The 26,280-nt window shown below is 35.5% G+C and overlaps 1 protein-coding gene and 2 pseudogenes across 10 annotated transcripts in view; 1 reads left to right on the plus strand and 2 right to left on the minus strand.

Moving 5' to 3' along the window:
• The window catches only part of NBEA (neurobeachin), a 686,692-nt gene that overhangs the window by 348,647 nt on the left and 311,765 nt on the right, over positions 1-26,280 (minus strand). The window lies entirely within an intron of this gene.
• Positions 590-9,215, plus strand: LOC112826583 (UPF0500 protein C1orf216-like; annotated as a pseudogene).
• On the minus strand, positions 12,619-12,737 carry LOC112826996 (U4 spliceosomal RNA; annotated as a pseudogene).

Genomic DNA, 26,280 nt, shown 5'->3' on the forward strand with positions numbered 1-26,280 from the left:
ACTCATTTGGCATCTACTCATATAAGCAAAGTACAGTGTTAGCACTGAGGAATTTATAGTAATGGGTAAGACATTATCTACACCTTCCTATGTGCTCCATGTTTTAATTCAAATCTAAGATTATCTAACATTTACCTGGGGCTTTTTCATTTACAAATCATTTTTATGTATGCTATCTCATTTGGTTCTCTTAATAACTCTTTGAGTTAGTTATTATTACCTCATATGATAGAAAAAATTAAGATTCAGTGACTAGGCCAAGAGGTATCATTCAGTAAGTGGTAGAATTGGAACCCGAATTCAAGTCACCTAACTTGAAAGGTCATTTGATGTTTGCTGCAGAGCTATATAAATAATTAAATATGAATAGGATGGCAATATGTCTCTATGAGAAAGGTCATAATGGTTAATTCCAACTGGGATGATTTTGAGTTTTCTTGGAGAAGGTAGTATATGTTGGTCAGACATGGGGACAAAAAGCACTATCTTCAGCAAAAGCACAGAGGGAGAAGGGAACAAAGGAAAAATCTGAAAGACCTTTATTGTTTGGGAGATGCATGAGTAGAATAGGTGGTGTTTGAAAGCGGGAATGAGGGCTATCATAAAATTCAAAGATAAAGATCGAAAGCGGTAAAATTGTAAATGTTTTTGAAAGAGAAAGAATTTGCAAGTTATAAAATGGGGGAAATGATGCTAAGCCTTAGTATTCCTATTCCATTATCACTTATCCCGCCCTGTCAACTGAGAAGTAGCCCCCAAAGGAGCTGTACACATTTGCCTCGCCATCAAAAATCTAGTTAGAAGCATTGGTCAGTTAATAGAATATTTTCATCAGCATATATACATTCACCAAAATAAACATTCTGACTAGGAATACTAATCCAATACTTTATACCATACAAGTTACCAGTATAAAATTAACACCTGGAGTGAAGACAATAAATATGTGAGCAAAGGGGGCCCGTATGTAAAGGAGGTATTCGACAGTGAAGAAAACTATCTAGGAAGAGTTTTTGAATATATTATGAACAGCACTGTTGAAAGATAAGGTCAGCTAACTGAGTGGTTAACATACAAGCACTTGAGAAGATTAATTAGATGGACAAATTTGAGGTGGTCCAGATGCAAGAAGCAAAGAATGAATAGAACCAAGTAAACCATCATCCCAAACACTGGCAGTTCTTTTAGGTGCCCCCCTACTAGGGGTAAGAAGTCAGTTTTATTTTCAGAATGACACTTCCTCACCATAAACAACAAAATAATCAAAACCCCACCAAAACCCACTAAAATGTAAGATGAATATGAAGTTAGAAGTTTGACCTTTAGGACAAAGCTATCTTTCTTTTTTTTTTTTTTTAAGATTTTATTTATTTATTTGAGAGAGAGAATGAGAGAGAGAGAGAGCATGAGAGGGGGGAGGGTCAGAGGGAGAAGCAGACTCCCCGCTGAGCCGGGAGCCTGATGTGGGACTCCATCTCGGGATTCCAGGATCATGACCTGAGCTGAAGGCAGTCGCTTAACCAACTGGGCCACCCAGGCGCCCCAAAGCTATCTTTCTTAATACAAGGAATACTGCAAGGTACAGTGATGCTGTTTTACTACAGAGCTGTCAGACTCTTCTTAGTCTCTCTGTGAGTCTGACTTTATGTATCTGTAGAATTTGAAGTTAAAAGCCTTTCACAGCTTTAAAATAGTGTAGGCAAAGTGCATCCCTAGCAGGATGTTCCTCACAGTGGGAGGTAAAGGGTGTGAAGCCTTAGAGTGATAAGCAAGGAATAATAGTCCAACCAAGAAATCATACTCCAAGCAAGAAATCACATGCATAGGGGCGCCAGAGTGGCTCAGTTGGTTAAGTGGCCACCTCTTGGTTTTGGTCAGGTCATGATCCCAGGGGTCCTTGGATCTAGCCCAGTTTCCAGCCCCATGCTCAGAAGACGAGTCTGCTTGAGGATTCTCTCTCTCCCTCTGCCTGTCCCCCTGCTCACACACACTCTCTCTCAAATAAATAAATAATAAATAAATAAATCTTAAAAAAAAAAAGTAATCACACTCATAAGCGGGACTCATCTTCTAAGCAGTGTCAGAATTTTCTTTCAGCAAGGGCCCTCTTCCAAGAGAGGAGACTCAGAGACATCTATGACTAGGGCAGGGCTCTGAGTACACTCTCATTAAATGCCAATTAAATGAATAAATCTAGAGACCATCATCACTGAGTAACTTCTGTAGGTGATAGAGGAAAAAAATAAGAGTAATTTTTGGGGAATAAGCCCCAATTCATTCAAAAAGCATTTACTGAGTGTAATGTCTAATGTGCTAAATACCATGTCAGGTACTAAGTATAAAAAGAAGTGAGGAAAGTGGCACAGCTTTCGTAAACAAATAGCCATGAGATAGAATCCTAGGAGATACACAGAGAGGATAAAGTGTTAGAATCGCAGAAAGGTAGTGAGCAACTCTGCTGAGGAGAATTTAGGGGTATGTGATATATCAGTTGGATGCTGTTGAGCTCATCTGGGCAAAAAAAGAAAGAAGGGAAAGTCATCTAAGGCAACAGAAATATGAGAGGTATAAAGAAACACGAAATAGCTAGTAAAACAGGGTTGGAATATTATGTTGGGTTGTTCAGAGGATGGAAGGCAAGGAGTGGAAATGAAGAGAGAGGGAGACAGGAAGCAGGGCCATATATGGCGTGGATTCCTAGTGGCAAACAGGGAGCCACTGAAGGACTCTAACCAGGGGGCAGACATAATCCCATCTATTTGGAAAGATCCCTTTCTGTCAGTATATAGGATGAAATCCATAACTGCAAAGTCTAGTCAAGATAAGGAAAGCCTGAGCTGAAGGCAGTGGCAATGCAAATGGAGGAAGATGTGAGAGCCATTTTGGAATGAAACAATACAATATTTTTAGACAATAGAATATGAGCTTAGACGATAGGGTAAAGGAGCAGTGCTGAATGATGACACTTTTTACCTGAGCTAGAGAAAACAAATGAAGAAGGCATGTGGAAAGAGAGTGCTGGCTTTCATTCTGGATGAAATTAGGAATATAGGCAAAAAAATTAATGTTGAGCTTTAGGAGTTTTTTTTTAAGTATAGATGCTGTAACTCTTACAAACCAGATATAAACAAATCAGGCAGATAGCATGCTGTTGAAGAAAATATAATTGTGTAATTTTTTTAAGAGCCCCATTAGCAGATAGACTACCAGTAATAATCCTACAAATAGTTTTAAGATCTACATTTTTCCATTTCTCCTCACAATAAAATATACAAGTTAGTTTTCCATCAAACAGACATGACTATTCTGGTAATTTGAATTTTAAAAATCAAGTCTTCCCAGGACTACTTACTTTTTAAATAACTTTCTAACGATTTTAACTTCCTTAAATTCCAAAATTCGTAGAGATTAAGTGGCACTGAAATAGTTTCATCTTAGTAATAAATGTTGAATTAGAACCATAGGCCTTGAAAGGAACTGTACAGGCTCACTAGGCTTCATTTGCTTTAGTATCAGTGGTGTACAGCTGGGGATTTCTTTGAAATTCTCTGTTCTATGTAGTTTTATAAAACATTATGAAGCATTCTGAAATACAGTGTATAACCACAAAGTGTCTCTTTTATGACCTCTACAATACTTACACATCTCTATGAGCATAATAGCAATTTCCTTTGTTTGTTTTTTACCAGCCTTTTACTTTTTTATCTGCAATATGCAATTTGTTTCCTTGTGTGTCACTCTGTATAATCCTGTATGTAACTACTTTCAGTTCTACCATTTAAGTCATCTGAACTTCTTAAGGTCAAAACAAGAATTAGCAAACCAAGTAATTTGTGTGGCTTTCTAATTTAAAATAAAAAAACTGAAACCAAACAAAAAATCACTATTAAACATCCTTTGAAATAATAATGGCCTGAATATTATTATTGCTACAACTAATATTAATATCTGCATAGGTAATAGTACTACTTTCCTATTTCAAGATTTGCCTATATGTTTGTTCAGAGATTTTAATTTAAAACTGCACTACAAATGGAAACAATTATATTACCTTACAGAAACTAAAATAACATTGTTCATTTTCTAAGAAAAAGCTTAAGTGTAATTAAGCCATTACAGCTTATTGTTATATTTAGATTATAAATTTTAAGTGAAAAACCCCCCCAAATACTGTAAAGACAGTGAGAGTTCATTCATTCATCAATTTACTCTAATTCGTTAAAAACTCAGTTATCACCAACTTATGGCAGTCTTTTTTTATCTGTGTATTCCAATATTCTATAGTCTTTTTTTTTTTTTATTATGCTACGTTATGTTAACTTATGGCAGTCTTAATGTCTTTAGAATAAGAACAAAACTGAAGTCTCTGGACATATCACATATATCCGGGGTCAGCAAACTTTTTCTGTAAAGGCACAGATACAGTATTTTGGCTTTGGTAGCTGCCATAATTTTCTGTCACAACTACTCAACGCTGCCATTGTAGGTTCAAAAGCAGCCACACAACACATAAAATCAACGAGCTTGGCTGTCTTCCATAAAAACTACTTATCGCAAGGCGTGTGGGTACATGTGCATATGTGTATGTGTGTGAGGAAGAGAGAGAACGCATACATAGGCACACATACTCACATATGCATCTACAGATTTTTAAAACTGCAGGGGAAATTATTTTAAATATGTATCTGTGATGCTTTATAATTTCAAATCCAAAAAGCTCTGAAAAAGAAAAGCTTTCTTGTAAGATTGTCACAAACTCAGTTATCAGCAACATTTCACCTAAATAATAGGAAGCTCTTTATAATCTTTATTCTACTTAGTGTGAATGTCTCTATGTATTACTGAAGACATATTGAGGTGTTTGATTAACAAGCTACCCCATACTCCTGTGAAGATTCTATGAAATAACACATATAGGTACCTATTACCTTTCTTGAGTCCCAAAGTATCTACGTTACAAGACACATTTAGCTCTAAGGTTTTGAGTATGGCATTGTAGGCATTTATTAAAATTTTAAAAATGTGACAGCTTTTTAAAAGTGAGAAATCAGTGGTATTCTCACATGAAATATTTTTTATTATTTTGTTAATCACCATACATTACATCATTAGTTTTTGATGTAGTGTTCCATGATTCATTGTTCGTGTATAACACCCAGTGCTCCATTCAGTACGTGCCCTCTTTAATACCTATCACCAGGCTAACCCATCCCCCCACACCCCTCCCCTCTAGAACCCTCAGTTTGTTTCTCAGAGTCCACAGTCTCTCATGGTTCGTCTCCCCGACCTATCCCCACCCCTTCATTTCTCCCTTCTACTATCTTTTTTTTTTTTTTTTTTAACATAGAGTGTATTACTTGTTTCAGAGGTACAGGTCTGTGATTCAACAGTCTTACACAATTCACAGCGCTCACCATAGCACATACCCTCCCCAATGTCTATCACCCAGCTACCCCATCCCTCACATGAAATATTTTGAAAGATTCATAAATTAATATTAATATTAATTATAATTTCAAAGTAATTTGATATTGTACCTTTCCCCATGGAAATTCCATATATTCAGAACTAAAAATCTATTTCTATATGGGAATGGATGGCTAAGTGCTTTTAAGCTGTAAATCTAGAGTGTGTAGCTTGATCAGATATAAAATTAATTGTAACTGTAGTTACACAATATCCAAATAATCATTTTGACTGATTTATTTAAATCAATTCTATTTTTTGTTGTTATTATGTTGATATAGCATAGGAATCTTACGGACTGAGGATATATTTTCTTTTTTTACAGTTTTGCTCCTGCTAAGAATGTTTGCATAGTGATAGGGCTGAAGTTCCTAAAACTCAAAGATATTTCTTCCACACAATGATAGATTATAATTAAAAAATGAAGATATAGTGATGGTTAATACATAGATATTTATTAGTGACCTGATTATAATATGAGCTGAGCTGAAGAGAATATTCTAACGGCACTGTTAACACCTATTAAATATAAAACACTGCCACAAATTTACTCTTTTGTTACTTATGCTTTAGAAATGGTCATTTTCTGCTAGCGCATCAAAAATGTCATGTCAGGGGAAATGTTCTGGCAAATTCCTAATGTCCAATGTCATTCTTTTCTTGTTTCCATATGACCAAACTTCTGTTTGCATGTTCCATTTTAGTATCATTTTTCATTTACACATACTAAAAAACAGATTACAACTTCTAAATCATTTCGGATTAATTAAGTTTTGAGTTGGCTATCTCTTGAGACATTTTCATTTAAATAACTTATTTATGGAACTGTAAGTAAGCCACTGCTGTATGCACAGAGATGATACAGTCTTTGACCACAAGGAGCTAAAGCCCAGTTACAAAGATAATATATTTATGAAAGATTCTAGAGAGTATTATACTGAAAAAATTACAACAAAGCACTATGCCTCAAAATAACTTAAAATAATTATTTTTGAAGTTTTCATTAAGCACTTTGATTCATAGTATTAGATTCAAGTTTCCACTACAAAAGTGATTGACCTGAGTGTCTTGGTCCTTTTCTTGACTTCCTGACTTAATCACAACAGCAATGAAAAAGGATGAAAAAAGGGAAATAAGAGACACTTTCCCTATAATAAATCATCTGGATCCCTCAATTCTCTTTGGGTTAAATTTAATTATAGAACCAATTGTTATTTCTATCTCACTTCCCTGCACCAATTTTCTTCTCCCTTCCCTGTACTCCTTCAAATTCCAAAAAGCCTCAATTAAATTCTAAAACTACTAAACTATGCCTTGTCCAAATTTTGACATTACCCAAGAAAAGACTTTGGTCCCAAATAATCATTAAGAATGATACATGTGTTTTAGCCATGTATTTCATTTCAAGAAATATTAATAATCAAAAGAGTAGAAAATATTTCAAGTTAGTCATACAATTAAATCACATGAATGATTACAGTTGAATAAAAATGGCTAAACTGATACCTTCATATTAAAAATAAAACAACTTACATTCTATAAAATATGGGATTGTCCTTTTAAACATAGTATATATAAATGTATAATTTATATAGTTATAGTTCCAAACTACCCAAATTTTGACTTTCATTGATTTACCTCCTCAAATAAATACATTCAATAATTTTAAGTTCGCAAACTTAAAGATGTTTTGTGGGAACATACACCTTTAGGTTCTTTATTTTGGAGTTCAGATAAACACTGGCTCCTTTTCTTTCAAATACGTAAATATAATGCAAAATGGAAATAACTACGCATTTCTTTTAATAATGCAATCATGAGTCTAAAATTAAAAAAAAACTAAGAAACATAATTGGTAAAAGGATATCATTTAATAATTATTGTGATTATGGCATACAGCAGGAAAAAAAGCTTAAGATATGCTCAAGTAGAAATCAGTCAGATGAACTTCACTTAGTTTCAAAAGTGCATAAACTTTATCCAATGTTTATAGGCTTAAATTGTTGAAGTACTCTGAGAAAATAAAGTTCACAAAGTTCCTTATCTGTGTCAAAGCAATAAATTCTCCAATGTGACCAAAGCTGATTTTCTTTACTGAACTCTGCATTTAGGGCAAAATATTAAATAAAGATGAGTAACCAGTCCAGTTTTATTCATTTTTAGTAAAAAAATAGGAAGTTCTTGGAACTTGGAAGATTCTTAAATTTTATAACATTGAAGCTATTCTCAAAAGTTACAGAAATTATTTATAAGCATATGATCCCATCTAGGCAATAATTTATTGGGAATATATGCCATGGGTTATACAAACAAAAAGTACAGATCATTAAATTAACAAAATTATTTTGTCTATATCAGAAAATTCTACATCAGGGCAACCCTGTCAGGACCCCTTTCACTTTGGAGAGCTTTTTCTGTATCTTCACTTAATAAACTTCTATGGCTTTACTCACACACACACACACACACACACACACACACACACACACACAAAATCCTACATCAAACTCACACCTATCCACAATTCAGAATGATATCTTGGAGTCAAATTATATAGTCACATACTAGAATATAATCCAATAATGATGCAGTAAAGAAATCAGCATGGGCATTGCTTTGTAATTAAAAAATAACACTTTTAAAAAAATAAAAAATAAAAACAAACAAAAAAATTAAAAAATAACACTTGAAGTATAAAATATTAGACCTACTCATAAATTAAAAGTGAATGGTGCTGTTATTTCTTCTAAACCTTCCTGCAATAATAGATTATAAATAGCAATTAACTTTTGAAACAGTATAAACGGGGAAATCAACAAAATGGAATCAAATAAATAATCACAAAAAAATGTCTGTCAAAAAGTGAAGAGCTAGGCCGCCCGACTCCGGAGTCCAGGCCTGGGGCTGGCTGCGCTGTCTGGGAGCCCTGCACCCCACGCCCAGCCCGCGGGGCTCATAAGGCCAAGCTGCTCAGGCCAACCCCTGACCCCCCTGCCAGCCCTGAGGGACAAGTTCCCTCACAGAGTCTACGGGAGCAGAGCCAGCCACGCCGCTGCGGGCGCGTCCAGGCCACCAAATATTCGCCTGCCAGGGGTGGCTGAGGGGGTCCAGTTCCTGGGGGGCCCACCGGGAGTATGTCAGCCGGAGCTCCAACCAGACAGCAACTCTAACTTCATGGGGAGTGCCAAAGATGCCAACGAGAATTGGCACGGAATGCCAGGCCACGTGGAGCCCATCCTGATGATGAGCTCCTCTGAGTTGCCCTCTGACAACCAGGTCTTCCAGGCCCCTGGACTCCCTAGGGGAAGGTGCGCAGCCCACCAGAGGGGGCAGAAATCCCTGGAGCTGAGCTTGAGAAGTTGAGTGGTGTCAGCATAGTCTGCTCCTCCCTGGAGGACAAGGGCTACGCCAGCAGCTCCCTGAGCACCGAAAGCCCCAGCAGCAGTCCTGAGCCTGCCTGTGGGACCCCTTGAGGCCAGGGCCCTCCAGATGCCCTTCTGCCCTTGGTGACCCAGCTGTGCAGCAGCTGCAGGCTCAGGAGCGCTACAAAGAGCAGGAAAGGAGAAGCACCACGTGCACTTGGTGATGCACTGCCGCCTGGCCCAGCTGCAGTGGATCCAGGGCCTGCCCCACCAGCTGGTAGACCAGCAGACCCATCTGCAGGAGAGCTTCAACACCATCCTGGAAAGGAGCTTATCCGCTGTCTCCAACAGAGGGCAGCCCCATACGGGCCCCAGGAGCAGGGCTAAGGGGTCCCATTGCTCCGGGGAGAGAGGGCTAGCCTACAGTATTTATCTGAGGGTTGTGGCTAATCCATTCCCCTGAGATTTCCCAGGCCACCTCTCCACCCTCCCCGCATCACTCCTCTCAGACTTTGCTCTGCTAAGGCTGTTGTCCCTGATGGTGGATTTGCTGTGGGAAGTGTGGTGGCTGCTCTGGCCTGCCATGGCTTTTTGGCCACAATTTTGCCAGGGCAACTGGTAGAGAATTAGTATGAGGGAGGGGAGCTGGGGCTGGTTATTGACACTGGGGCGGGGGTGGGATCAGGGAAGAAGGTAAAGAAGATAAAGTCCCACTTGAACTCTGCCTTGGGGCACATGGGAGATGGGTATGGGGGAGATGACAGTGGCAGAACCCCGTGAAGAATAGGAGAAAGGGAATTCTAAAACATCACTTGGAAACAAACCACACTTCTCCACAGCAAAGGAGCGGTTGCAGACCATATTGATTTAAGCTTCTGATGAAAGTGGATGTGTGCTACCCTTGCAAGGAATGGACGAGGTGCTCAAAACTGCTGGGAAAAAAAAAATCTCACTTTCTTCTCTGTGCCTCTACTTGCTTGCTTCTCTGGCTTTAGCAACACTGAATGTTAAATTAGGTTGGTCTGTTTTCCTGAAATCAGGCTGTCTAGGCCCAGAGGAGCCATAGTCGGCTTTCCAGGGTGGGCAGGGGACAATGTCAGCCCAGCCTCTGGAAGCTCTTAGGATGCTGGGTCATAACCCCTTCCGTCACTGCATGGTCTTTCGGTGGGGGCTGACTGGCTCCAGCAGAGGCTCCATGAAATGGAGAGTGGGTGAATTCTGGGGAGAACTAAGGACTAAGGTAGCCAAGCTCTCTGCTTTGCTTTTGGGAGCCATGAGGATGCAAGACCCTGATGGGTGAGCAGTGGCATGATGCTGAGTCTCCCTATCTGCAAAATGGGGGTGCTCTTCCTCTCTCTAAAGAGTTCTATCCCTGATGGTGGGTGAAGGGCATATTAGTGAGGTTGAAGCAATGGTCCTGGGAACTTTTGTGTCTAGCCCTTGCATGTTGAGTATGAACCTGGCCTCTGGGCCAAGCCAGGGTGAATAAACTGGGGCAGAGAAATGCAAAAAAAAAAAAAAAGTGAAGAGCTAGTAATTTCCAAGAATTAACAACATTCATTGTTTCAATACTGTATGCTTACTATATGCCAAACACAAATATGAAACAGCCATGTATTAGAGAAGCCTAAGTTCCAAGCAGATAAATCAATTTAATGCGAAGAGACCAAGAGTTATCTCAGAATCATTATAGGATGTTGACATGGAAAGCAAGAGAAATAATGTCATTAAAGTAATTCCTATTGTAATTATAAAAAAAATAGTGGAATTGAGAAATAACAACAGGAAATATTTAACTTGAAGTAATGTGCAGTTATTAATTTCTTAGAAAAATGACTTAGAGATCACTCCAAGATCAGCAATCACAAATAGTATTATTCAATTTGTAAAATGGAATCTGTTTGACATGGACAACTTCCTCTAGTCTTGTCAGTGTATCTAGACGTAAGATGTCTTTTTATGTCAAAACAAATATGTAAATAGAAAACATGTTTAATGCAAGAATATTTTCTAGTTTAAAGGTTGCAAAGTACAGCTTTTGAAATTACCTGTATAGACTTTTTAAGTAATTAGTTTCAAAGTTAAAATAATATCCTCACAGAAAACTATCTTTGGTTGGATTTAGTGTAATTAGAATAACCCTATTGAGTAGGGGGAGAACCACATTTTAGGCATGGCTAATAGCATGTAAATTATGCATTTCCTTCCATATGAAGGAGAAAAAGGAGACAATCATCCTCTAGCTGTTAAAAGTGGTCACAAGTCTAAATTGCAGCTTTCATGGATTCTATTACACACATTAGACTTTATTTTATATCCAATCTAGTAAATTCTGTTAGCCGGATACCAAGCAAAAATAGATTAAAAGCATTGATATTGCATGGAGGGGCAGTGTATATACAAAGAAAGCAGTGAAAACAAAGAAGCTATACAGGAAAATAACTCTGAAGGAGACACAAGGAGAAAAGCTTAGTCTTCTAGAAAATATCCAGAGAGGCAACAGCTCTACATACTTACTGGCTTAAAAATAACTGAAACCAAAAAAATAACATCAAATTGATCAAAATCTAACCATGTATGGCAAAACTTACACAATCTTGGTTTGCATTACTGTATACTAGAAACATTAAAGATGAAATCATCTTACTGTCCTTTGCAGTAATGGAACTAGAAACAGTAAATTTATGAAGTTCTACAATTTATGAGAAACATAATGAAATGTAGTCAATTTAGTTAGAAGAATACTAGAATGATATGAGGTGAGGTCTAGGAAATAGTTACAGGAAACCAAAGATGTTCACTTGGTAAATGAGGAGGTTCCTGGGGAAAGAGTTACTGTAGAAAGAGCTTATTTTTCTTGGGATCCAGAGTCCACCTGAATTGCAGCAACTCCAGCTAATTAAGGGGCATCTGCAATGTGGAACACTGTGTTTTGATACCTGAGAAGGACAGACTGGAGACTGATGGTCAAGGGTGACATGCCCTGCGCCTGACCTCACTATCAGAAACTAGAGACAAGGAACAATAAATGTGGACAGCAGAGATCACAGACCAGGAAAAAGTGTGCTTGTACGTATTCTCTTTGATTGTACTGGTGTTTCAAACACAATGTAGGTGGACACTACTTATTATCTGAATGTTAGTAACAAACCAGTTAGTTCTTACACTTCTTTCTAAATATTTTCATATTTATGTTTACCCAATTTTATTAGTATTACAGAATCCTTTCATCTGAATCTAGTTTTTAATTAAGTCAAAGCAGCTCTGGACTGAAAATCTGAAAATGTGGTTTTAGTGGACAATCTAAATCGCTATGTAAACTTCAGGTAAGACACTTCCCTTCCTTGACATGAAAACATTTGCTGGTAAACAGTATATTATTTTGAAGCTTTAAAAAATTACAACCAAAGCAATACATTTTACTTCTTGATTCAGTACATATAACTGAAAGAAATGCTTCACGAATCAACACTTCCTCTCACTGTGTGCTATACTCTGATCTATGCTATGTCATTATATGCCATTAAAACATACCATCAGGGGTCCTTTACTGATTACACCATACCATTAATAGGGTCTGAACATCACTAGAGGTGAACTGCCTCCTGTTTTTATATGGGCCACAAGCTAAGAATGGTCTTTTACATTTTGAAATGTTTGGGGGAAAAAGAAATAAAAATATTTCATGACAATTAAATTTATGTAATATTCACATTTCACTGTTCATAAATAAAATTTTAACTAATAGCTAAGTTCATTCCTTTACATATTATGTGTGGCAACTTCCTCACTACAATGGCAAAATTGAGAACTTATGACAGACTGTATGGCAGCAAATTAGTTTTCAATTAGCAATAATCGCGCCTCGGATAAACCTCATTGGCTACGATACTGCTACCGCGCAAAGCTGTATAGCAGCAAATTTATTTATTTATTTATTTTTGGCCCCTTAGTGAAAAAAGTCACTGACGCCTGTGATAAAGGATACTAATGGTTCTTTGAGGCTTGACTACCCATGGTTCTAAATCCTTCATGTCTTACTGGGCTAACCTGGGAACAAGGGGAAGTAGGTGCATGGTAGTGGAAAGGAAATGATGCAGGAAAGTGTGGGTTTTTGGTCAGTTATTTAGGAATTAGATTTCTATTTCATTCCAGATTTGAAAACAAGAATGAAAAGTGGGAAAACAGACAGGCAGTATTTGGTGGTAGCATAATGATTAAAACCATTTACAGAATCTGTTCCTGTGAGTTCATAGGGCTTTAACTTGTAGCCCTTAAGTGCTTCAGGTTTATGATGGGCCCAGTAAAGGCTGGTAATTGTTTTAGCAAGGATTAGTTTTGGATCTGAAGTGGCCAATTATGTTGCATTGTATTCATAAGTACATTTCAAATTCACAATGATGAAATTAGGCATTGGGTAGAGAAAGTGAAGCCCGTGGCTTCTCTTCATCTTAATATTCTTTATTTGAGTTGAAACTGTCTTTCAACGTTTTTAAATATTCCCTTGTTCACATTAGACCTTTATTTAAGATTTTTTCAATAAAATCTTTTTGTTCTTTTAGCCTTCAGAAGTTCGATAAATTGTTTCTAGTCATATTTGATTTTGTCCCTCCTTGTTCAAAATTCTTCCAAGGATGACTAGGATCTTGTTGTTTGTTTGTTTCTGCAGAATAGGGGTATTTGGCAAAGTTAATGCCCCTCCCTGCCTTGCCGTAATTTTCAAAAGGAGTCATGAACAAATAAATACGTGCTTTTCTGTCCCTGGTTTCTCCATCAGGTTTAAACCTGACCAACATGTCATCCATGATGTGTTTTTGTGCATGCTGTGCCATTATTTTACTTTTGTTTTAGGAAAATAGTTGGAAATAAAGCAATATCAAGATAAATATGTTTTTTAAAATACAAATAAAACTTCAAGCATTATATTGAAATATATTATTTCCTGTGCAATATTAAAAAATTGGTCACTATCACTCATAAAATCCTCCAGACAATGTTACAATAAGGTAAACCAGGAATTTTTGCTTTTCGCTTGTTTTAAGTTAAATTATACCCTTCTCTCCGATTATTAAGACCAATTACTGAAATCTACTTGAGTATAGAAAACAATCTCATTTGTTCTACCATCCACTATCCATCCACAAGTGTTTTGGGGGGTATGCTGGCAGGTCCTGGAAACCTGGTGGTCTGGTCTGGTAAGTGATAGAGACATTACCAAGTAATTAAGCACATATAGGTTACTTACTATAATTTTGATACATACTCTAGAGAAAAAGCACACTGTGCTATTAAAGGTTATAACAAGGGAACCTAACTTAGCAAAGAATATCAGGTAGTCTTAGAGGAACAGCCAGGCAAGTACAGGTAAATGGAAAGCATTTCATGGTCATTAAAAAAGAATTCAATTATGTAAATACTTTTCTGAATCCCTCCTATTCAATGACTAGAAATACATCAATTTCATTTGCTGATTCTATAATTAACTGAAATTAAAGGATTATATAAATAATCCATAAATTGGTTTCTATTCCACATCAATCACTCTACCAACTGGTACACAAAGATATTTATATGTGGCAAATAAATTGTCCCTGCCCTTCTACCACCATTGCCAGATGCTGCTGAACCATAATTTACAACAATAGTCAATTTTTCTTATGTAGGAATCTACTGGAATTTTACATATAGGTATGTCCCATCACCTCATCCATCTCTGCCACCTAGGGTATAGATGGTTCTACTTTGTTGAGTGCATGCTTTGCATGAATCTAGTAAAACAAAAGAAAAAAGTATATAATATTCTCAAGTTGTTTTAAATATGTAACAATATTATAAAATTAAAGGCTATAACATTTTATACTCTAAAATCAGAATTCAATAAAAAATGTGGATATTTCTTACAGCAATGTGAAGGACACAACCAACAGCTACTAAACAAACTCAGGATTAACACTATAAACTATTCATATTTTAGACTATAATATGTCCCTAATAAAAATATAAAAATGTTTGAAATACTGGAAAAATAACCACTATAAAATGATAGAACTGCTCAGCAATATACTTCCCCTTTTAAATTTTCCAATTTAGTTTTTCTTTCCCAATTATTTACATATTTATCTAATGTGCATAAATATCTCAAAAGGTAAAAAAAATAAAAGCCTACATTGACATCAAGCTTAGTTTCTGGAAGATCTCATGTAGTTTATTACACATATAAACATTGTATCTAAATCAATATGAAGGCAAATTTTTCACAATGTAAAAATACTTCTTTGTCTCAATATAAACTACATGTGTACCCTCAAAAAGCAGACTTTTATTCAATGTCGTATGTTTCATGGAGTATATAGACCTTGTCTTCATATTATTAAGTGTATGTCAAGCATCTATATATCCTGGTTTTCCAGCTCATACCAGTTTCCTGGGTGTAATTCCAAATATTGGCCCCTTCTCAATTGGAACTGTCGTAATTTGAATGAAAAATTATATGAATATTTTAACTTCATTAGAACAAAAGAGAAACTTGTTCCCTTTCTAAATTATGTTATCATGTAATATATGACACAGGTACTACACTTTATTATTTTGTTAAATAAAAATATTTTCCAATCACCATATCAAAGTAGATGACCCATTTCTTAATAAGGTATAAATCTATCTGCCACTGATGGTAAATTCTTTGCATTCAGTTATTCTTTTAACAGTTCGGCTATGCCATCTGTGACTTTTAGATCACCACTCGTGGTCTACTCTGGATTTGTATGTTGTTATTCCTATTTTCTGTTGCTGTGAAGAAGATGCATTCCTGTACACTTTACTTCGAATTTTCTGCCTGGGAGACTAGGAGATGATGTGTTACCTCTGAGTATCTCTCTTAAGTAAACTCTTTCGTAAATATAGTTTTCTCTGACTTCTCATCAATGCTTAATTTTAAATTGTTGGAATATAGTTCTAGCTCAGCTAGTCAATGAGTATAAAAGTCAATAATTTTAGTGATTGAAAAAATAATACTGGTTTAAGGACTTTAGTAAGAAATCATTCTTCTTAACAAAGCATGTCTTTTTTCTGTTAATATTTTTATTGGCTAAAAGAAAATTTCCATATTGAAACACTAAACTATGCAGTTTGAGAGGTTTTATTTAAGAAGAAAGAGTATGATTTCTACTTTTAGAAGGTATTATTTTCATGTTAGAAGTTATCTATCATGAAAAAATCTTTATTAACATCTACATTTAGTAAACATTAGTGTTATTTTTTGGACAATTTAATTTTACCTATTTGTAAGGAAAAAAGTAATTGGAACAAGATGCTAATATTAGGTCCAATTCAAAAAGAGCTATGCCTTTGAACACAGAATCCACTAAAACTAAATTAGAACATCTTTAAAAGGTAAATTGAGTAAACAACAGATGCAGAAAATTTCATTTACTTTTCCCTCAACCCATGTCTATTCCTATCCTATAAATTATCCTTTAAGTTTAGAAGTGTCCCTGCTCCCTCCCAAAGTGCACTTCTCTATTTGGTCTGAACTCTTCTTGATGTCCTTTCTGCATTAATTTCTCTTACCCCTATCAAGCATCTTCATTTTTACACCTCCAAAAGGATTTTTTCCTCTTCTGTCTCCACTATGAATAAAATTCTATGTAGCCAAATGGACCTCTATCAATTTTTCCTCTTCTGTCTCATCATTACATTTTACCAATGACTGGTCTATGTTCAGCTTCTTTTCCAAACACTTTTGCATTCTACAATACTGTATCTGTTCCCATGACTCTTCTGCAATGTCTCCAAGGTACCCAAAGGTGACTTATGAAACCAAGGAGTCTGTTTTTAGATTTTCTCTTGACTTCTATAGAATATTTACCATTTCCATGTATTAAGAATAAATATGCATCCCCCATATTCAATAAGTTGTTTTATGATTTTAATTCAACTTTACTGCAGGACAGTTTACATAAAACACAATGTGACCATTCTGAATGCACACTTCTGAGTTAGGATAAATTTATATGTCCATGTGGTCACCAGTACAATGTACCTGCCTGTCACCCCCACAAATTCCCTTGTGACTATTCTCAATCCTCTCTACATCCTTAACCCCAGGCAACCACTTTCCTGCATTCTACACTATAAAAAAGATGTGTTCTTTTCCAGTATTTCATAAAAATGAAAACACACAATATGAACTTGTTTGAGCCAGGCTGCTCTTGCACAATATTTCTGAAATTCGTGGATTTTTCTGAGTATCAGGTTTTTTTTATTCTTGAGTAGTAGTCTATATCATATGGATAATACAAGCATTTATTTAATTACTTTTGGATGATATATAGTAGTTGTTTCCAGTTTGCGGTTATTATGAATGTTGCTATAAAATTTTATGTAAGTATGTGGACATATATTTGCATTTCTCTTAAATAATAATTATTGTGGAATTGCTGGGTCAGATTTTAATTGAATACTTAACTATAAAACACTACCAAATTGTTTTTCTTTTTTTAATCTTTATTATTATTATTATTTTTTAAAGATTTTATTTGACAGAGAGAGATAGCGAGAAAGGGAACACAAGCAGGGGGAGAGGGAGAAGCAGGCTTCCTGCCGAGCAGGGAGCCCGATGTGGGGCTCGAACCCAGGACCCCGGGGTCATGACCTGAGCCGAAGGCAGACGCCCAACAACTGAGCCACCCAGGTGCCCCCTTACCAAATTGTTTTTCAAACCTGTACCATTTTACATTCTCAATCCTTAGGATTTTCTACATAAATGGTAATTTCACCTGCATTTAAAAATAGTTCTACTTCCTCCAATTTGTATATCTTTTATGTTTGCTTCTTGCCTTACTCTAGTATTTTGATACTTCAGTAAATTGTTGTATTAAAGTGGTTAAATTGAGTTAGAAAGGCAAAATCTTTCCCTTCTCAATCTCATTTGGTTTTTCACTATTGCATATAACATTACATATAACATCAGTTGTTGGTTTTTTTGTAGGTATCAATTTTAGGTTAAGTTTGTTCCCTTTGGGACTTTTTTTCTCAGATATTTTATCATGAATGGGTGTTGAATTTTAACAAATTCTTTTTCTGCACCAATTAAAAGTGAGAAAAAATTTTTATCTCTCCGCATTTTTTTGTACTCTGCTTTGTGTGTGTCTAAGTTTCCATCTGGTATCCTTAACTCTACTTGCAAAATTTCTTTTGACAATTCTTATAGCACAGATGTGCTGGCAATGAATTTTATCTTTTGTTGTCTGAAAAAGTCTTTCTTTCCGCTTCATTTTTGAAGATTATTTTCATTAAAGAATTCCAGGTTGGAAGTCTTTTCTATCAGCACTTTAATGAAGTTCCATTATCTTTCTTCTGGTTTTCATAATTTTTGACTAAATGTTGGCAATAATTTTTATTTTTGTAAGTAATGTGTTTTTCCTCTGACAGTTCTTTAAAATTTTAATATAAGGGGCACGTGGGTGTTTCAGTTGGTTGAGTGTATGCCTTCGGCTCAGGTCATGATCCTAGGGTCCTGGGATCAAGCTCTGCATTGGGCTCCCTGCCCAGCAAGGAGTCTGCTTCTCTCTCTTCTCTGCCCCTCCCCACTGTTCCTGCTCTCTCTTGCCTTCTCTCTCTCTCTCTCTCAAATAAATAAAATCTTTTTTTTTTTGAGTAAAGCAATAGAAGTTCATTAAGTGAAGATACAGAAAAAGCTCTCAAGAGTGAGAGGGGTTCCGACAGGGTTGCCCAATAATAAAAAATTTAATTTAAAATTTAAATTGTCATGCATTAAAATTGAGTTTTTTCACTTTGTATGCAAATTTCTATGAGATTTAACACATATATTAATTCATGTATAGCCACCACAATCAGACACAAAATAGTTCCACCATCCCAAGAAATCCCTTGTACTATTCCTTTGCAGTAACCTCTCCCCTTACCCATAACCCCTGGCCACTGCTCGTCTGTTTCCCATTACTAGCTTTTTCTTTTTAAGAATGTCCAAAAAAACAATGGGAACATAAAATATATGACCATTTAATACAAGCTTTTCTTACAACAATGTCTTTGGGATTCATCCAAGTAGTAAGGTTTATAGATAGTTTGGACCTTGAGTTTTTCAGCTTTGGTTAAATAAAGCTGCTAAGAATATTTGTATACAGGTTTTCGTGTGAAAATAAGTTCTCATTTATCTAGGGAAAATATCAAGAAATGGGATTACTAGGTTATATGGTAAGTGAATGTTTACCTTAATAAGAAACTTCAAACCATCTTCCTCAGTGGCTGCCATTTTATACTCTCAAAGCCATGAATGAGAGTGACAGTTGCTCCAAATTTTTCTCCTCAGCACTTGGTATTATCATTATTTTGCATTTTAACCCTTCTCTGTATGTTTGTAGTACTGAGTCACTGTGGTCTTAATTTACCTACTAATGATATTGACCAGCTTTTTATGTGCTTATTTGACATCCTAATATTGTTACTGTGAAGTATCTGTTCAAATGACTTTTAAATGAGGTGTTGGCTTGCTTAATGTTGATGACTGTTCTTTCAAATTTTCTCTTGAATGCTAGTTTTGAACACTTTAATTATGATGTTGCATCATACTTTTTTATTTGTGTTGATTCTGCTTGCAGTTAGCTGAATTCCTTGGATCTTAGGATTTATAGTTTTAGAATTATTTGGCTATTATTTCATATATATATATATATTTTCCATCACTACAGTTTTGTCTTTTTAAGAATGTCCAAAAAACAATGGGAATATAAAATATAAAATATACAACCCTTTGAGACAAGCTTTTCTTACACACGTGTTTTATATATATATGTATATATATACATATATGCATACACATATACATATATAAATATAAATAAATAAATAAATATATGGTCTTAACCTCTGTCTTCCTGCACTCCAATTCCAAATATATTTAACTGCTTGATTTATCCATAGACTCCTGTGATTCTATTCCCCTTTTAGTCTTTTTTTTTTTTCTGTTTCAGTTTGGAAAGATACTATTCTATATCTTATAGTTCACTGTTAATTGTCTTAATCAGTGTATAATAAACTGTTAAATCCATTAAATGAATTTTTCTTTTTTCTTTTTTCTATTGTTCATTTCTCTCCACATTGTGTTATTTTCCTTTAATACCTAAACATTTTAATGACATCTGATAAACCGTGTCTTTTAAACTCACCATCTCTGTCATATTTATCAACTGATTTTCCTTCTGGTTTTGTGCTACACTTCACTGCTTCATCTTATGTCTAGTAATTTTATTTGGATACTGGGAATTGTGATTATTGCATCAAGGGCTTGCGTCTTGCTTTGTTCCTTTAAACTGTCAGGCTTTGCTCTGACAGTTAAATTATTGGTGGATCAAGTTGATTCTTTTGAGGCTTATTTTTAAGTGTTTATTTTTTTTTAAGGGTGGATCTACACTAGAGTAATCTGTACTCTAAAAATAATTTAACTCTACTACTAGTGTGTTAGTCTTCTGAGCGCTCTACTCATTACTTCTAATAATGTGAGGACCTACCACTCTGGCTGGGCAGAGTTAGAACATGCTCTCTCCTGTGAAGTAAGAAAAATACTCATTTCAAAACCCCGTGGTCATATTTTGCCCATCTTATGGAATTTCTTCCTATGCATGTGCCATTTAGTATTCAGTAAAGATTCAAGGGGCCCATTCACAGGTTTCTGGAGCTATTTTACTGTGTGGCTACCGCCCCTATGAAACTGTGCTCCACAACTTCTTGACCTCTGGTGCCTATCTCTTCAAGTTCACCAAGACTGCTGTGTTTTACTTCAGACTGCCCTTCTTTCACAATGCTCCAGAATGTGCCTCCAGGCAAAATGTTAATAGAAGTCACTGAACCCAACTCAGTTATTTCCTTTTTTTCAGGGATTACAGTTCACCATTGGCCTACTGTCCAAGATCTTAAAAACTGTTGGTTTATGTACTTTGTTCAATTTTCTAGTGGTTACATTTGGAGGGCAAATCCACTCACTGTTATTCTATCATGACAAAATAGAGGAAATCATGCTAAATATTTTAGAATTTTCCTTCAAAACATTGTGTCACTGCCCTTTTCTTCCTATTCCTGTCAACATCGTATGCAGGACTTTATATTCAACTAACAATACTAGAAAAGTATTAATCCTGACTAAAAACACCTTGTTCTTTCACAGGTTTTAATATGATCTCCCTTTTTTGAAAGCAAGACAGGATCTTACGCATTTAGAGTAAAATCCTTAAACGTATACCATATACTATGGAACAAATACTAAAAGATATTCTGATCTTTATAATAGATTATAATTTTTATATGAAGGCAATCTAGCTGTCACAATTATTAAAGCACTGATTGTCAATGTTAAGTCAAGTGAAATAGTGGAACAATCATGCACATCCCTTTTCCATTTTGTTCTGATTCACACAAAAACCTTTTTGAAGATGTCATTTCTGAAGGATCATTTCTTTAAAGTTCTGTTATACCATGATCTCTTGACATCCTGACAACACAAATTACTCAGGTATCTAAAAATCCTCAGTAGCTACTTGAAAATTATGATAAGATCCCTTGATAAAATGCTACTTGATTATCATATTTGTAAAAATTCAAGTGATCATCATTACCAACAAATAACTCCAAAGAATAATTTAGAAAGATAAAATTTCTGAATTACACATAAAATACTTTGCTTGAATAAATTGGTTGATTAAAAATTCCTAATTTTTTTTATATTTAGCACAATATGTGAAGTATATTCCCCCTAATACAAAAATGGATCATTTGCAAAAATATGGGATGTTATACAAAACATCACTGGTGTATATTTGTGAAATTTTCCTAAAAGGCTGGTGACCATTTTCTTAAAAAAATAGTATCAAAACTCTAAGGGGGTGCCTGGGTGGCTCAGTCATTAAGCGTCTGCCTTTGGCTCAGGTCATAATCCCAGGGTCCTGGGATGGAGTCCCACATCGGGCTCCCTGCTCAGCAGGGAGGCTTGCTTCTCCTTCTCCCTCTGCCTGCCGCTCCCTCTGCTTGTGCTCTCTCCCTCTCTCTCTGTTAAATAAATAAAATCTTTAAAAAAAAAATAACAACTCTAGGAACTAAACGATACACACTGCTGCTTAAGTAGAATTATGCACAGAATGGACAATGATACCTAAGTGTCAGTTAACCAAATTTATCAAAAGTAGTAATCAAAAATAGGAAAAGAAATGTATTCTGCAGTCAGTATCGTTCAATTTTTTTAAGTAATTTTTTTTTTTAAGAAAGAGTGCATACATGTAGAGAGGAGGGGCGGAGGGAGAGAGAGAGAATCTTAAGCAGGCTCCATGCCCAGTGAAGGCCCCATGTGGGGCTTGATCTCACAACCCTGAGATCATGACCTGAGATGAACACAAAAGTCAGACACTTAACTGACTGAGCCACCCAGGTGCTCGAGTATAGTTCAATCTTAAGCAACATAGCACTGAGTTGTGGTAGGCTCAAAAATTATTACAGTTAATCATGGTTTTCAGCTAAAAGAAACATCTTTTTAAACAATCTAGAATGCTGCAAGGAATCTGCACTCTTTCCCTGTCATTCCAAGGGAAGACAGGGGAATTCAGTGATTTCCTCTTGACCATGCCTGCCATACTGCACTGGGGAGGAGGCAGCACAAAGACAAACAAAATACCATGGGATTTCTAACTTTTGGAGTATTTGCTTGGTAGCTGCAGTTTCTTAACTGGTTCTTACAGTTTTTTTTTTTTTTTTAATTTCTATTTATTTGACAGAGAGAGAGAGACAGCAAGAGAGGGAACACAAGCAGGGGAAGTGGGAGAGGGAGAAGTAGGCTTCCTGTGGAGCAGGGAGCCTGATGCAGGGCTCGATCCCAGGACCCTGGGATTATGACCTGGGCCCAAGGCAGACACTTAACGACTGAGCCACCCAGGCGCCCCTTGTTCTTACAGTTTTAATAAAGCTCTTTTGGTCTGTATATTGTTGTTTATTCAGTGTTTCTATGGAGGAACAAAGGTCTGAAGCTTTCTGGTTCAGTATCTTGCTGATGTCACTCTCCAACTTTTCACTTTTTAATGGTGTCTTTTGATAAACCAAAGTAATTTTTAGATGGTCAAATTTATCAACCACTAAATTTTATGGGTTTTTTTGGTCTAGTTAAAGAAATATTTTGACTTTGGCAATACAGATATTGTCCTGTATTTTCTTCTACAGGATTTGAAGTTTTGCTTTTTCAACCATCTTAGTATGACTTTTTGTGTATTCAGTGAGGAAGGGATTCAAGTATTCTAATTAAGAGAAAATCTGCAATTGATTTGGCTGCATTTATTGCACTGTTCATCCATCTTCTTTTGTAATGACAGCTCTGTCACAGCCCTGAGTTGGGATCTGGTTCTGGATATTTATTCTGATACAGTGATCTGTTTAGCCCTGGGCCATTGTACACTTTTAAAATTACAATAGCTTGCTCATCTTTAAAATTATCTTGGTTATATTCAACCCTTCATTCTACTATAGAAATTTAAGAGAAAAACTCATCGAATTCTGTGAAAATAATTTGAGATTTTTGAAAACAAATTTTTATTCAAAGTGATGGATTATCATGGACAGAAAGTACTTCTTTGGGAGATCATCTTCCTGCCATGAACATGCTACAGTTCACCATTACTTATGTCTTTAATGTCATTAAGAGCTTTTTATACCTTTCTTCTTAGAGAACATTAGAATACTTCTGTAAAATATAACACAGATAAGTAAAATGCATAAAACAGTTTAATGAATTATTTTAAAATAAACACCCTTAAAACCACTACATAGCTGAAGAAACACTTTTGCCAAATATCCCAAAAAGTCTCCTTATGTCTTATGCTATTCTCCTTACTTTTAACAAAGCATTATCTAGTTTTTATGATAATCATTATGGTTTTTTTTAAAGCTTATCACCCAAATGATAGTTATATGTATAAACAACTCAATTTTATTGGTTTTTTGAGGTATCTTTTAAAAGCTCTTTTAAGCTATAGATCCCCTTAACTCTTCTTTTCCTATATAAATTATTTTGAAGAAACCAAGACATTTGTAGTGCAGAATTTCCACCAGTGTTAATTTTGATGACGGAATTCTCATGGCAAAGTTTAATATGTTGGATATATAGAATCAATCAGATTCAGCTTTAATTAATTAATTAATTAGGTCAGCCAGTTAGTCTTGATGGGTGATAGTGTCTTCTCCATCTGGTTGTCTATTTGTCTCTCCCTCTGTGATATCAGCAGCAATTGATGCTATGATCTATTAATTCCTGAGGGGATGCTAAATGTTAATGATCTAACCCAAATATCCATCACTTACCAGATATATTTATATTTCTATAAAAAGAAGATTACCCTCATTAATGATTTGATAACATAAATGATGTAACTTACAAAGGAATAACAGGATAAATTTTTCCCTTTATTGATCAGTTTTTAAAATAATGAGTTTGTTCCCTACATTCTAAATTCAACCAAGTCATTTTAAAAATCATTCTTATGACTTACAGATTTAAACACATCCATGCATTTTGATGCCTTGGAGTTATTAACTTACTGGTACTCAAAATGCCCCCATCTTTGGCCAATAAGAGTGTCTTCAAGTTAGCTCCTGAGTCTTTTTGACAGTGTTTGATATCTTCCTTGGTTTTGGTATCAATAAATGTTGTAGGCAAATCATGAGCACTTACTGTTCTAGCCTTGAAATCACCCATTTCTCCAAGAAACTGATTTCTTTCACTGGCAAATGATATTTCAAGACTACAATCTGGACTCCAAACATCCTCACTGCTACTAACTTGGTCATTGTTCCTGGGCGAAACAGTACACAGGACTAGAGTACACATGTGAGTGTGAGTGTTTATGTGTGTGTGTGTGTGCACATAAAAATTTAGCTTTTATAATGTCCCATTCAAATTCAAAACTAAATGATTTGCTTAAACTGTATTTTATATCTGGATTTCCTTTATTTAATGAGAATCTTGATTTTCAAGATAAAATAATTAGAATATCAATTATTACTAATTGTTTTATAAAAACATGTAACAGCTTTATAAAAACATCCATAATGCCACTACAAATATAATTATTGTCCTTCTACTTTTTTCAGTTTTCACAGCATATAGCCATTATATACCACATTCTCTCTCATATAACTAAATGGTTAGTTCTCCAAAATACATGTATATTTGATGGTTATCATGAGATCCCTCTTCTGTTTGTTTTCATATAATTTTCAAAAATATGACAACCTACTTTCTGAGAACTATCAGTGCTGTGTTCATAACCCATTTTTATGTGGACTTTCTCTTTGTCCCTCTTGCCTTCTGTTGCTCAGTTTGGATTCTAGTCATAGTAGTTTCTTCTCAATGTGGGGCTTTGTCTTGGGAGAACTTTAGTTGGTTAATTACTCATAGCACCTAGATGGCTCAGCCCCTTCCACCCTTACCATGGAACCCTTGGACTCATTTGCTATTATAGTGTGCAAAAGCCCTCTCTATTTTAGCTGTTGTTCTCAATTTGGCCCTCTCGGTTTACCAATGAGTACTTGTGGACTAGTTTCCTCAGATGCCAACTTGTTTCCCACCAATTTCTCCCTGGCCTCTGCTAATCCATGTGTTATCTTATAGCTCTTGCATCTCAATCCAGTCATATTTTGGATTATTGATGGGATACCTTGTCACCTAGTTTGGTTGTAGCTGTTCATTTTTTGTTGTGGTAGTTATTGTTTCAACATCTATTGTTCTGTCTGTTTTTCATGGAGAAATTCAGGGTTATTTAAAAAAGTATGCCACTCATTACCATCTATACTGAATCTGCCATGTACATTTTTTTGTATTATTGCCATTTTAAAATAACTTCTGAAAATACATTTCAATCTATAATTTTTGAATTAAAATAAAGATATGTAAGTTTTTCTAATTATGTGGCCATATTTTTACTATGAATGATCCAAGGGTGAACTGGGCTTCTTGATTAGGGTCATTCTTTCTATAATAACATTTTAATGATGTTCTCTTTTGGTTGAGGGGAAATTCCATGCTATTATAAAAAAATGCTAGTCTTGGAAACTTATTCTTGAGTATTTTATGACTTTAATAAAACATTTATTAACATTACCAAAAGTGTAATAGACACTTTAGTATAATATTTCCTGCACTGCGACCATCCCTTTCTAATATGTTTTACTTATACATATAGCTTCTAAACTTACATATATAGCTTCTAAAAGAGGCAGCCTATATATTACACCCAACTTCACCCTTCCCATCTACCCCAACCTTAGCTGATTGTAACTGAGGTAGACACAAGGCTGAGCCACACAGATCCTCTCTTCTATACAGTGACTATAGTCAACTGATGAAAGACATTTACATTAAAAGCACATTTGGAGTCAGGGTGGGGTACTATACTGGGCC

The sequence above is a fragment of the Callorhinus ursinus genome, unplaced genomic scaffold (assembly GCF_003265705.2).
Source record: "Callorhinus ursinus isolate GAN/ISIS: 27379988/994484 unplaced genomic scaffold, GSC_fseal_2.0 scaffold7, whole genome shotgun sequence".
NCBI classification, from domain to species: Eukaryota; Metazoa; Chordata; class Mammalia; order Carnivora; family Otariidae; genus Callorhinus; species Callorhinus ursinus.